The sequence below is a fragment of the Myxine glutinosa genome, chromosome 8 (assembly GCF_964187855.1).
Source record: "Myxine glutinosa chromosome 8, kmMyxGlut1.1, whole genome shotgun sequence".
Classification (NCBI taxonomy): domain Eukaryota; kingdom Metazoa; phylum Chordata; class Myxini; order Myxiniformes; family Myxinidae; genus Myxine; species Myxine glutinosa.
Genome location: NC_136268.1, coordinates 78,673,282 through 78,686,643, shown reverse-complemented (window position 1 = coordinate 78,686,643; position 13,362 = coordinate 78,673,282). Strand labels below are relative to the sequence as shown.

Genomic DNA, 13,362 nt, shown 5'->3' with positions numbered 1-13,362 from the left:
GAGATTCCCTTTGGCCTACAAAACATGGATGCGTCTGCATGGCAGAAATTGTACTTATGAACCATGCAGCCAAAGATGTATTTCCATGATGCTTATGAACCATGCAGCCAAAGATGTATTTCACCCACCCAGGCTTCCAACCAGTAGGTGCAATGCAATATGGCAGATTAGCTCACTGGTATAGTGGACTCTATATCGCATTGTCTATAATACGGGTTCTAATTCCTCATGGAACAGAATTACAGTCCTGATGCTCCTCAGCGATGGCTCCCTTGCTATCGGCATTAACCATACTATATACAACTAAAAGGATTTCCCGCAAAGTGGGTCATATAATGATATAATCAGTCATTCGATACCATTTTGAGATGAACGCTGCATCGATATGAAATATTATATATATATATATATATATATAAACCCCGCCAAACAGACTTTCGAGTTAAATTTGTCATCTTATCAGAAATGACAGTATTATCATTGGCGCGTGAGGATGCGATGGAAAAAGCTACTCTTTGCCAAAATCGTTATTTTTATGCTTAAAAGCATCACTGTGCGTGCCTGTCACCCACAGCACTTCTAAGGATGTGATCCTCCATAGGCTTTGATTTCGCCATCGCAAACCTTAGCAAAAGTGCTCTGTCAACCTTCCGACTCATTTTGAGTCATTTGTGGATGAATCTGGAGCAGCACCAGACTTGTGAGGATAATGGACCCACTGGGCAGAACCACAAAACAACGGACTTTTAAGAAGATAAACAAAATGAGAAATCTTTTTTTGAGCACATTTTATAACTCTCATATATTTATCAATGAGGACTGAGCCGTTTGGTTCATCTAAAGACAATCAATGCGGGAGGAGGCCATTTGGCCCATCAAGATTGCACAATTGGGCCAACACCTAACGAAGTAACTATCCCTATCCAGGCTACTTATAAATACCTATCTAACCCTGTTTTATAACTATCCATTGTTTCTGCTGCTATTGCATAGTTACTGCTCTCTGAGTGAAAGACCCCTGTTTTACTACTGTCCAACTCTCTTATTACCTCTGCCACCAAAGGTGGATGGAGGTTATGTTTTCACCCCCGTCTGTTTGTCTGTCCATTTGTTTAAGTTTGTGAACAAAATATCTCAAAAAGTTGTGGACGGATTCAGACGAAATTTTTGAGATATGTAACGTATGTCACAAGGAAGAAATTATTAGATTTTGGTGAAGATGCGGATTCGGATCCGGCTAGTATAATATTTTAAGTGATTCTACACCATTGGGAGATTGGGCCAAAAACGATACATAGCAGGATATCTCAAAAAGTTGTGGACGGATTTGGAAGAAACTTGGTGGACCCAGTTGGGTGGGTGTCTGACAAGGACAAATAGATTCGATTTTGGTGAAGATCTGAATATGGATTCGGATTTGGAGAATTATTTAATTTTTTTAGTGATTCTACACCATTGGGAGATAGGGCCAAAAACAATACATAGCAAGATATCTCAAAAAGTTGTGGATGGATTTGGACAAAACTTGTTGGACCGGTTGTGTGTGTGACGAGGAAGAATCTTCAATTTTGGTGAAGATCCGGATCCGGATCCGGCTTGTAGAATTTTTTTTAACGATTCTTCACCATTGAGTGATACGGCCAACCAGGCGGAGTTAACTCTACTGAGTGCCGTTCTAGTTACTTTCACCACTGAAGGTGGGTGGATGTTATTTTTACCTCTGCCATCGAAGGTGGGCAGAAATTATGTTTTCACCCCTATTTGTTTGTTTGTCTGTGTGTCTGTCTGTGAGCAGGATATCTCCAAAAAGTCATGGATGGATTCGGACAAACCGTGGTGAACAGATTCGGTGGTTGTGCCAAGGACGATTTGATTAAATTTTGGTGAATATCAGGATCCTATAATTTTAAAGTAATTTATCACAATTGAGAGATAGGACCAAAAACTATTGTTACATGTTCCTCCCCGACCCCCTGGTCACGAATCCGTAACACTATATATAGCAGGATATCTAAAAAAAGTTATGGACGGATTAGGACAAAACTTAGTGGACAGGTTGCGTGTGCGATAAGAACAAATTGATTCGAGATTTTGGTGAAGATCTGGATATTCCAAGTGATTCTTCACCATTGAGGGAGGGATACGGCCAGAGTGATTATATAGCACGATATTTCGAAATGTTGTGGACGGGTTATGACAAACTTGGTGGAAAGGTTGAATGTGTCAATGACGAATTGATTAGATTTTGGCGAAGATCCCGATACGGATACGAGAATTTTTTTTTGCATACATGGTCGAGGCTCATGGTAGAGCTAGCATACTCAACGGATCAGGACGTAACAGAAAAAACACGTATAGTCAGGGCCCTTAGGGATATTTTGGTTCAAATTCTTCCAAAAGCATCAAATTTGGCGCAGATGTTGCCCATGCCATACTCTTTCGATTTTTGACGGGCGCCAGGGCGGTATGATCCGGGGACCATACCGGTCCATCCCGCCATGTCACCTGACCTATGACGTCATAATTAGGATATGCATCCAATCACATGGCGTACTATAAGTGGTCAAAGTTCAAAATGAATCGATCGAAAAATGAAGGCAGGGGTCCATTTTTAAGGTTTTCATAAAATCCAATATGGCCGCCAGGTCACATGACCTATGACGTCATATTTATGACATGTATACAATCATGTATACATGAACATGGATCATGATCGCACAAAAATTAAAAACAAGGATATGGCATACAGTTCATAAAACATCAAAATCCGTACCTTTGTAATTAGACTGATGAACTGCATATGCCTGAAAATTAGGAAATAGACATGTAAATATTTCCTCTAATTGTCAAAAATAAGGTCAGAGTTCGATTACCCAACCCAGAAACATAAAATGGTGAACCTCGCGTAAATCTTGACAAAAAACTCAAAAACCGACATGTTTTACTCAAAAATGACCTTTAAGATGACCTTGAGGGTTGACCTTGACCTCGAATCATCAAAATAACATCATAATTGGATTCCTCGACCTCGAAACCCCCTGAAAAGTGGTATCATACATGATTCCAACCCTTTTGGTTATTTAACTGATTTTCCTCTAATCCGGGTGGCGGCCATTTAGTATTTCGCCAATATGGGGCCCCGGGGGGGGGGGGGGGGGGGGCCGTCTTGGCGCCCGTCAAAAATCGAAAGAGTATGGCATGGGCAACATCTGGGCCAAATTTGGTGCTTTTGGAAGAATTTGAACCAAACGGCCCCAAAATATCCCTAAGGGCCCTGACTAGTATGCATGGAGAAGAAAACTCCAATGAGGAAAACCTGGAAAATTAGGAGGAGGGATTTGGGTGGGGTTAACGGAGGTAGAAAATATCATGGTTTTGGATTGGCGATGATGTGAGATGGTGGTGAACAGCTGTCTTGAAGATCTGGAGGGAGGAATGACATTGAAGAGGATGTGAAAGTTAATTCCACAGGTGGGAGAAAAGAGGAATAAATGAGTGGAGGTAAGCATTGATCCTGGATTTAGGTTGTTTTTCCAGAAGAGGGTTGATGGTCGACCTTGTGAGCCCTGCAGAAACTTGACAGTGAAACAAAATAAAAAAGCATTCGAAGCAGGAAATTTACTTTTTCAAGGACGTCATAGAAGACATAAAGAACAGGCACAAAGAACTAATGCAACTTGTTAAATAGGGTGGTGTAAAAAATGCTGCATCAACGGAGGTAAACCTCCGAAAAGATTTTTTTCTACAACCGATAATTTGTTTTTTTTTTCAATTGACTTGTACAGTGCCTATAGAAAGTCTACACCCCCCACCCCCTTCAAATTTTTCACCTTTTGTTGCCTTATAGCCTGGAATTAAATTGCATTCAATCGGACTTGTTCCACCTTTATTTACACATTGTAACCCACAACGTCCCAGTGAAAAACAAATTCTGCAAGTTTCAGAAAATTAATGAAAAATACTGTTGCGGTTTTGCAATAACGAATGAACCCCCTATAGTTAATTACACGACAACATGTAGCCTGCAGTCGTCAGTTATTTCTTATTAAATGTAAAGATTAGCTCCCTACCCCATTGTGTAATAATTAAAGCCGATATGCGTTGAGTTTAGGCAGGATTCAAACCTTCGTATGGTTGAAGAACATAGACGTGGTGATGTGCAGGTAGGCTTGGCTAAAATTACAGTCCACGTGATCAACCACGGCTGTGGTAGGTGTGGCTAAAGGAACCTCCCATGTCACCAACAAACAACCAATGAGAGGTCGTGGACGCACAAACAACCAATGAGAGATCGAGGACATGTAAAACAACCAATCAGGTCTGGACTCTTCCCCAGCAAAACTCACGAGCAAACTTTGACCAATGAGAGGTCATGGGCACATAAAACAACCAATCAGGTCTGGACTTTTCCCTATCAAACTGTGCCGGCAATCTACCCTCAAAGCTTCGGCCAATGGGAGCCTGTGGAGCAGTCTAGGAAGGTTTTCGACCTGATACAAACCCCATGTCCATCGCACTTTGCTCTCTGCTCTATCTGGCTGCCCTCTCTCAGGGTCGACCTTCGAGCTGGCTGTCCGACATGCTGGTTCATCCTTCCTGCGCTGAATTAATCCGTCCTGGATCGTCGTTCATGCAGATTTCAAAGTGGCGATTCGTCCTGCGGACCTTCTTCAAGCTGCGCATCCTGAACGGGCCGTGAGCTGGGCGCAGAAGCTAGCGAACCCAGGTCCGCAGCTACACGTTGCTCGGAACGAGTTTAACCTGTGTGATTCATCCCCAGTGTGTGTGTGCAAGGCGCCTGTCGGGATTTAGGCTAGGTAAGAATTGATAAGCCTGCCTCTCGTCCTTTATCTGTGTTTCTTGTAAATAAAACGTGTACATTTTTTTTCCTTCCAAACCTGTTCGAGTACGTCTTTTCCCCCATTGGCCCAGCATAGCCCGAACCAAATTTGACTTGAATTAGGCCCATAAATCACACAGGATAACGCCGCGACCCATATCGTGCGATCCGCTCGGCACACCTTAAGGTGTGGGAACGTGAAGGTTCAATCCCTGGTCTTCCTGGCCATGTGGTCTCGCAAGGTATTCGGGTTGTGACCGCTAACCCTTCGACCCGTGACAGGGAGATTGGCAATTGAAGTTGCTTCGCAACCCTTCGACCGCGAGTTTTGTCGCGGCCTGTGGACTCGGATTCTGGGGGGTACTGGGGACTTCACCCCCCCCCCAAGTACGTCGACAGAACCGGGATCCGCAACAATACAAAACTAGAAAATCTTGGTTGGATAAGTGTCCACCCCCTTATAATAGCAATTGTAACTTAGCTCAGGTGTAACAAATCACCTTCAAAAATCACACACCAAGTTGTTTGGCCTCCACCAGTGTTAAATTGCAGTGATTCTGATTATTCCAGAATAAAATCAGCTGTTCCTATAGATTTCCTCTGCTGGGTAGTGCATTTCACAGCAAAGAATCAACCATGAGCACCAAGGGGCTTTCAATAGACCTCTGGGATAAAGTTGTGGAAAGGCACAGATCAGGGGATGGGTATAACAATATATCAAAGGCCTTGAATATCCCTTGGAGCACGGTCAAGACAATCATTAGGAAGTGGAAGGTGTATGATAGCACCAAGACCCTGCCTAGATCAGGCCGTCCCTCCAAACTGGATGACCAAGCAAGGATAAGACTGCTGAGAGAGGCCACCAAGTGGCCAATGGCAACTTTGAAAGAGCTACAGGCTTTTATGGAAAAGACTTGTCACTGTGTGCATTTGACAACAATATCCCAAGCACTCCACAAGTCCTCCTGTACGGTATGTTGGCAAGAAGGAAGCCATTACTCAAAAATACCGACCTTGAATCCCGTTTGAGGTATGCAAAAAACACTCCGGAGATTGTATAGCATTGTGGCAAAAGGTTTTGTGGTCTGACGAAACATAGATAAAACGTTTTGGCCTAAATGCAAAACGTTACATTCGGCCCAAACCCTACACAGCATGTCACGCAAAGAACACCAGCCCTACTGTGAACCACGCTCATGTTATGGGAATGTTCCTCATCAGCAGGGACTGCGGCACTTGTCAGGACAGAAGGGAAAATGTATGGAGCAAAATACAGAAATATCCTAGAGGAAAACCTGCTGCCCTCTGCAAGAAAGCTGAAATTGGGACAGAAGTTCACCTTTAAGCATGACACTGACCAGAAACATACAGCCAAAGCCTTAGTTTTGTATCCCAAAAAACTTCATAAAGAATGTAAAAATATTTTAGTGTTCATATCAAACAAAAATCTGAAAAAGAGCATTGTATGCCTTTCTTAAAACTGGTATACGTTCTGTAGGATACAGATATGAGGGGCATTTAGAGTTAAGGCCATAGAAAGCTGCTGTCTGATGGGTGTGGTATAACTAAATTGGCTATATGCTTTCTTTATATAATTATTTGCTTTTAATAACTTGTTTTTATTCCCTAAAGGTAGTTTTTCTCATGAGTTGCCATCATATTAATTTGAGTCTCAACTTTAAACTCAAGAAACAAGAATGCTCTGCAAGAATATTGTCAAATATATGGAAGCTGGGTGAACGGAATGCAACTACACCCCAAAAACTACCGCCTTGCGCTGGGAAGATAGCTCAAGGATGTCGGAATTTTTTTTTTTTTTGTATACATAATCGAGGCTCGTGAAAGAGCTAACATTTATCACACAAACAAATCAAACAGACAAAGAACCAAAGTATATAAAAAGGGGAGCGGTAGACAAGATGGGGAGAGAAGGGGAAGCACATAAACACATTTGTGAGGGACATCGGGAATAGGCTATGGGGTGAAAAGACTGGGAAAAACAGAGAACGAAAGTTATTGGAGCACAAAAGATGGACTGCTGAGAGAAAAACAAAGCCTCAATGTCGAACATGGTAGCCTACAAGGCCTCAAAAGACACGACACGAATTAACACGATTTTCTATCCAGGTATCTTGATTTACACCGAGAATCTTCCTAGGGACACACTATAGGTACAAACACCATAAAATAAATACAGTTTTAACGAAAATACAAATGGGAACAATTACTTAACTTCGATTTCGATGGAGAGCATGGACAGCTGCGAATAATCAATAAACGAAACCTCGCCGGCAAGACCGGAAGCGGAAAAACGGTAAATTAAAAAAAAAATTATCCAAAAAAAATCCGGAATTAAATCCGGAACGGTAAATTAAAAAAAAAAACAATTAAAGCTTTTCTGCACAGGTTTGGGGCAACAGATTTCCGTGGGCCTGTGAGCCAACAGGGCTGTTCCAGGACCCCAAATTAATTATAAAGTTTCAATCATTTAACTCTGGGAATCACAAATTAACCCAGTTGTTCACAAGACTATATGGCGGAAGACACAAGCCACATCATTCGTTATGAAACTAATTTATTGGATGAAGACACAATATGAAACCACAACAATTTACACAGTATGAAACCACAAATAATAAACCTATCTCCCCGAGGTACCACCCACACAACCACATATGCGACCTGGGAAGTGTACAAAAGATGTGCCAGCATCTGGCGGGTCATTGACCAAAGCAGTAGATGTGGTAAATGAGAAAAGATGGCCACAGGTGAAGTCCATCAGTGGGAGAGCACTCAGCAGGCTGAAGGGATGGTAGCTGGAGAAGGACGCATGGTCGGCATGATCATACCGCAGCAGAGAAACACCATTGGAGAGGAAAAGCCACCTTTGTCTGCTTCTCAATACCTTCTTCCCCGAACAATCACACTCGGGGCATTTACAAAATCTCTGCCAGAGGCTTTCAACCAGTCATGGTTCCCAAGACGTGACAGAAATCACTGCCCCAGACCTTGAAGAAATCTCTCCTTCTTACGCCTTGATAGACAGCTGCCAGGAGGATTTAACCCCTCCCTCTTTAGGGGAGGGTGGGGATATCTAGAGTGATTGTGATAGGTTATCTTACCTTCCTCCCCCACTTATCCACCATCACCTGCACCCACCCGAGTATACATAGGATAAGATGAGACAAGAGATCTTAACATAGTCATCTCTGAAAGGATATTTTCCTGTCTATCTCGTTGGCAACGTTGCACAGAGACTCTGTATCTTAAACAAACTTCTAGGAAGTTCTAAACCTTCACAGGATTACATACATCAACTAGATGGTATTCACAGAATACCTAACCTGTGCAGTCAACTTGGTGCGAGCCAACTCTTCTGTTTTTAAACGTTTTTTTTCTTTGATCCAATATGGCTGCCGGACCACATGTGCGATTACATCATAAATTTATATTCTCTAATATAATAATTGTTGCGTAGATCACACTCAATAAATTTCGAACTGATCAGACAAAGCGTTGTCCCTGTCGAATTATGACGACAAATTTACGGCACCAAAGCCATCATCATTAACAACACATATTCCCCATGTGGAGTTCTTTACAATGAGCCACATTAAAAAAAATTCCATGGAGCGGTTTTGGAGAGATGGAGGTGCAACGGTTTTCAATTTTTCCAAGATGGCGCCTGTACCACGTGGCCTATGACGTCATGATTATCATTAAAATAATCTACACGACGAAGCGCTCCTACAGTGAAAATTTAGAGTCCAACAGACTAACAGTTGCAGTGAAAAAAAAAATCACACTGATCGGATGAAGCGTTATACTTGTCGAGTTATGACATCATAACGAAGGCAACGATGACATCATCATTAACATATCTTATTCCCAATGGGGAGTACTTGACAATGAGCCTTGTTTCAACTTTTTCCAATGAGCAGTTTGGGAGATATAGAGGTGTAACCTTTTTTCCAAGATGGCGTATGTACCACGTGACCTATGACATAATTATAATTCATACAATTATACAGGAGGAGGCGCTCCTATGGTAAAATTTCGTGTCAATCGGACCAACGGTTGCCGAGAAAATGAATTTTAAAAATGCAGACACGCACGTACGCCACACTTACGGACGTAACCGAATGCCGAACCCTGCTTTTCGCTTTGAGGACGCAGGGTAACTTGGACCTAAGGCCTTAATATGACTATTGCCTGACCCCCTTCCCCAAACAAAACGATATACACCTCACAAAGGAATTCAACTTGTATTGTTTTATGGGACTTTAAAACATGTTCATGTTAGAGTTGATCTTTTATATGGGATGCCCGACCCTTTGATATTGTCTGGGCTGTGGAGGTAGGTAGTGGTGTAAGTGTACCTGCACTCCTGCTGGAGTGCCTGTGTGTCTACCCCTTGTAGGTTTTAACTTACCCTACTAAACTCTCTCCACCCTGATTGTTTAATAGCAATTCACAATGCTGTCAGACTGTTAAATTTGATATTGCATTGTCATGTTCTGTGTTTGGGAGAAATCCATGTGTCATGATGGGAAGGTCATAGACATTTCATGGCAGAAATGTCTTTTTTGCATTTCCCTTTCCCTGTATTTCCTTGTAGGTTATCTCAGCCAAAGTACTAGACAATAACTTTAAAGATCACCGAGAAAACCTCACCAACTGAGTGTCATGTTGTTTATTCAAAATCCCATTGGTTCAGCCTCATAAAGAAAATATGGCATCACTTCCTGGCAGCCTCCTGAGAGAAACAGCCCACACAATTACATCATATATCCAGAAAACCTCATAGTACATTCATGAAGGGAATCAAAAAGTTCCCCCCCCCCCCCCCGGACCATAAATAAACAATTGACACATTTTTCCTCTCTATATCGTGTCTGGTCAATGTCACGCACCCATCCTTCTTCTATGTACTGTAGTTTTGTATTCAGTGTCACTGTCACTTTCTATCCCGTGACTTTCACAGCCAGTGTCACATGTTCTTCCTGGAAATAAGTGAGTTTCATAAAGCCAATGGAAGATGTGTCTTTTTCTTTTTGCTCAAAATCTTTTCAGTGGAACAACCTTTTGACTCGCCCATTTGTACATCACAGGCTTGACCTTCCCATTTATTCATGGAATTACTCAAAAAACTTGCATCAATTGCACCATCGACTTCAAATGTTTTTCACATCAAAAGAAGTCCATTTCGTATTAACATCGTCAGTGTAAGCTAAACCGACAAATTGCTTAAATCAAAAACAAATGATAGCATTTAATGCAGTAGTCCCTTGCGCAGCGGGAGACGGGGTTTTGCAATCACTTCTGTGTGTCTGACCAAGCGAGCTGTAACTTCTTTTTTTTACCATTTGAGCTTTGTCATCAAATTTTGACAAAGCTCTATGAGAATATGGAGAAGACAAATTAATAATTTGGTACAAAGGTCAAAGTTGCATAAAATCGTCAATTTTCATCTGTTTGACCTGCAATGTTAATTTACCATTTGAGCTTTGTCATCAAATTTTCAACAAAGTTTTATTATGAGAACTAGCGTGACTCCGTGCGCCTCACCACACGTCGTCGTTTCAGAGGGACAGGCATATTTGACCATTTCAGTGTCTTTTGGGTCTTCAGGGTCTTTTGGGTCTTCATGGTGTTTTCGATCTTCAGGGCCATTTGAGTCTTTTGGATCCTCTGGGCCTTTAAGGGTATTTTGGGTCTTTGTGTTTTTAAGGGTCTTTGTGGTCTTCGGGGTGTTTTGGGTCTTCAGGGTTTTTTGGTCTTTAACGTATTTTGAGTCTTCCGGGTATTTTAGGTATTTTAGGTCTTTGGGGTGTTTTGAGTCTTCGGGGCAATTTGGGTCTTCAGGGTCTTTTGGATCCTCAGGGCATTTAAGGGTATTTTGGGTCTTTGGGGTGTTTTGGGTATTTGGGGTCTTCAGGGTCTTTTGTGTCTTTGGGGTTTTCAGGGTATTTTGTGTGTTTTGGGTCTTCATGGTATTTTGGCTCTTCATGGTATTTTGGGTCTTTGGGGTATTTTGGGTCGTCAAAGGTCTCAGGGGTCTCAGCAGTCTAAACGCAATTAAGAGTTCATGCACGGACTGTATTTTGGGTGTTAATTTTATATCAAGAAAAATACGTTTTGGTCGCATATAAACATAACCATATACGTTTGCTCTATTATAATAAGATATGGAGAAGACAAATTAATAATTTGCTAAAAACGTAAAAGTTGCATAAAAATCGTTAATTTTCATCCAATTGACCTGAAATGTTAATTTACCATTTGAGCTTTGTCATCAATTTCTCAACAAAGATTTATTATGAGAATATGGAGAAGATATATTAATAATTTGGTAAAAGGGTCAAAGGTTAATGTTGCATAAAATCGTAAATTTTCATCCGATTGACCTGAACTTTTAAGAATTTGCATATTGGTCACTGAATTGGTTCACCAATCAAAAGCTATGACACTTGTTTTTTTGTTTTCTTTAGATCAAAAGGTCAAATCTCAAGGTTGCATGAAATCGTTAATGTCCATCTGATTGATTTGAAATGTGGTTTGCATATTGGTTCGCTGAAGCCTATTGTTTTTGAGGTCAAAAGGTCAAGGTCACCTAAAGTCGTCAATTTTTTTAATATTTTTTTTTCCACGGTGTCCGTCATGTTTAGCATACAGAAGAAGAAGAAGAAGTCTGAATACAAAGTCTTCGGACTGACTTCACATTTTCAGAAGCTTTCTAGTTATAGTATTTGAATGAAAATTAAAGCTAATTTTAAGTCTTCAAATGGATGTATATTTGTGTCGGGCTGGTCGGATGGCCTAGGTCCGAGATCTATAGGTATGCACACTCCATCTCAAAAACGGTCTATCCTGGGTTTGAATCCCTACCCAGCTCTAAACTGTCATCTTGATGTTTCATAAGGAGGATGATTCATCAATTTGTGAGTTGTCCCTCGGATGGATGGTAAAATGGGCGCCTTAGCTGTCTGCCGCATTAGATGGTGGAAGTTAAAGATCATGGTGTCCATCGCGAAGAGTAGGTGAGGTATCGCCAGCACCCTGAACAAACAAATTTCTGCCCTAACTACTGCTGGCAAGGCAACGGTATGAACTTCATATGTATTGATAGGGGTGTACTTACTTTTTCCACATGCGAAATTTGCATTCATGTTTATTTAAATTATACAATGGACTACAAAATGTAAATGTTTCATGATATTTGTTATATTATATCACCTTTATCTATCAATATTGTTGAAATGAAGATCAAATAGCTGTATGTTGAAATATGTTGAAAAAGTCAAAACTTTACATGGGGTGTACTTACTTTTTCACATGACTGTATGTATATATATATGTCGGATTGGGACTTAGAACTTGGGACTCAGAAGACTCAGAGAAAGGAGCAACGGATATATTTATTAGAACTCGATACACAAGCTTGCGGAGAAGCAGGAAGTCACAGGAAGCTCACATGAAATGACCAACACTACAACAAGATGCTCTGAAATAATTCGATTAAAACTTGCTTTATATAAGGAATATCGGGTGTGGTTTTAGCTCACAAGATACAGAGACAGAATGGGCTCATTGGCCCTCCCACCATAGTCCCATCCTGTTGTTCAGTTAGTTAGAGGAAGCTCATCCAAGGCCACTTATAGGTTAGCTCAGATAAGGAGATGGTCAGCCATATGTGGCAACATGTTTACAACTTTCTGTATAGAGACCTTGGTTGGGAAAGTACAAAAGGAGGGGACACTCATAAATGTGTCAGCCCACAGGATATTGGCAAAGTTATGAGGGAGGCAGAGAGATAGCAGCTGCAACCAAGGCTAGGAAGGGGAACAAGAGATTGTGCCCACACAGGCCAAGAGCTCACAAGCACAGAACTCCTTATTAGGATATTACACATCCTCAATGCACAAGAAAGGACTAAGTATTATAAAAGAGTACAGCAATCAGTCAAAACAAAACATATAATTGGTTATACTTGGTAATTGGTAAAGCAGCAAGAATTAACAAAGGGGGAGGGGCATAATAGCTCCCTACATACCGCCCTTTTGGATCTAAGATACAAAGTTATCTACGAGCCAATCAAAGGCCTTTATTTCAAACAAAGCAGAAACAAATCAAATCAGGAAAGTCATTCAACATATCACGCGAAGGCAGCCCAGTGAGCATGTCCCGTACCCAAAGTACCACACATAGCACTCAGCAGGATGATTCACGTCTGTATGTGAGTATGCAATGTAAGTCCGTAAAAGCAGGGTGATCAAATGGCATAAAAAATCCTCCAAGAGAGGTGAGATAGACAGTGTAAAAGGTTCACTAAACATACCACGCGGATGCAGCCCAGTGAGCATGTCCCGTACCCAAGTACCACACATAGCACTCAGCAGGATGATCCGCGGGTATGTGGGTGTATGTGGGTGTATGTGGGTGTATGATGTAGGTCAGGTGTAGATGGGTGTATGAGGTGAGACCGTAGAAGCATGAAGATCGAATAGCACGTCAAATCCACA

General features: G+C 41.5%; 1 long non-coding RNA gene across 1 annotated transcript in view; it reads right to left on the bottom strand.

The window, feature by feature from the left end:
• LOC144893160 (uncharacterized) overlaps positions 1–13,362 on the bottom strand; it is a 61,621-nt gene that overhangs the window by 27,818 nt on the left and 20,441 nt on the right. The gene's annotated exons all lie outside the window — the stretch shown is intronic.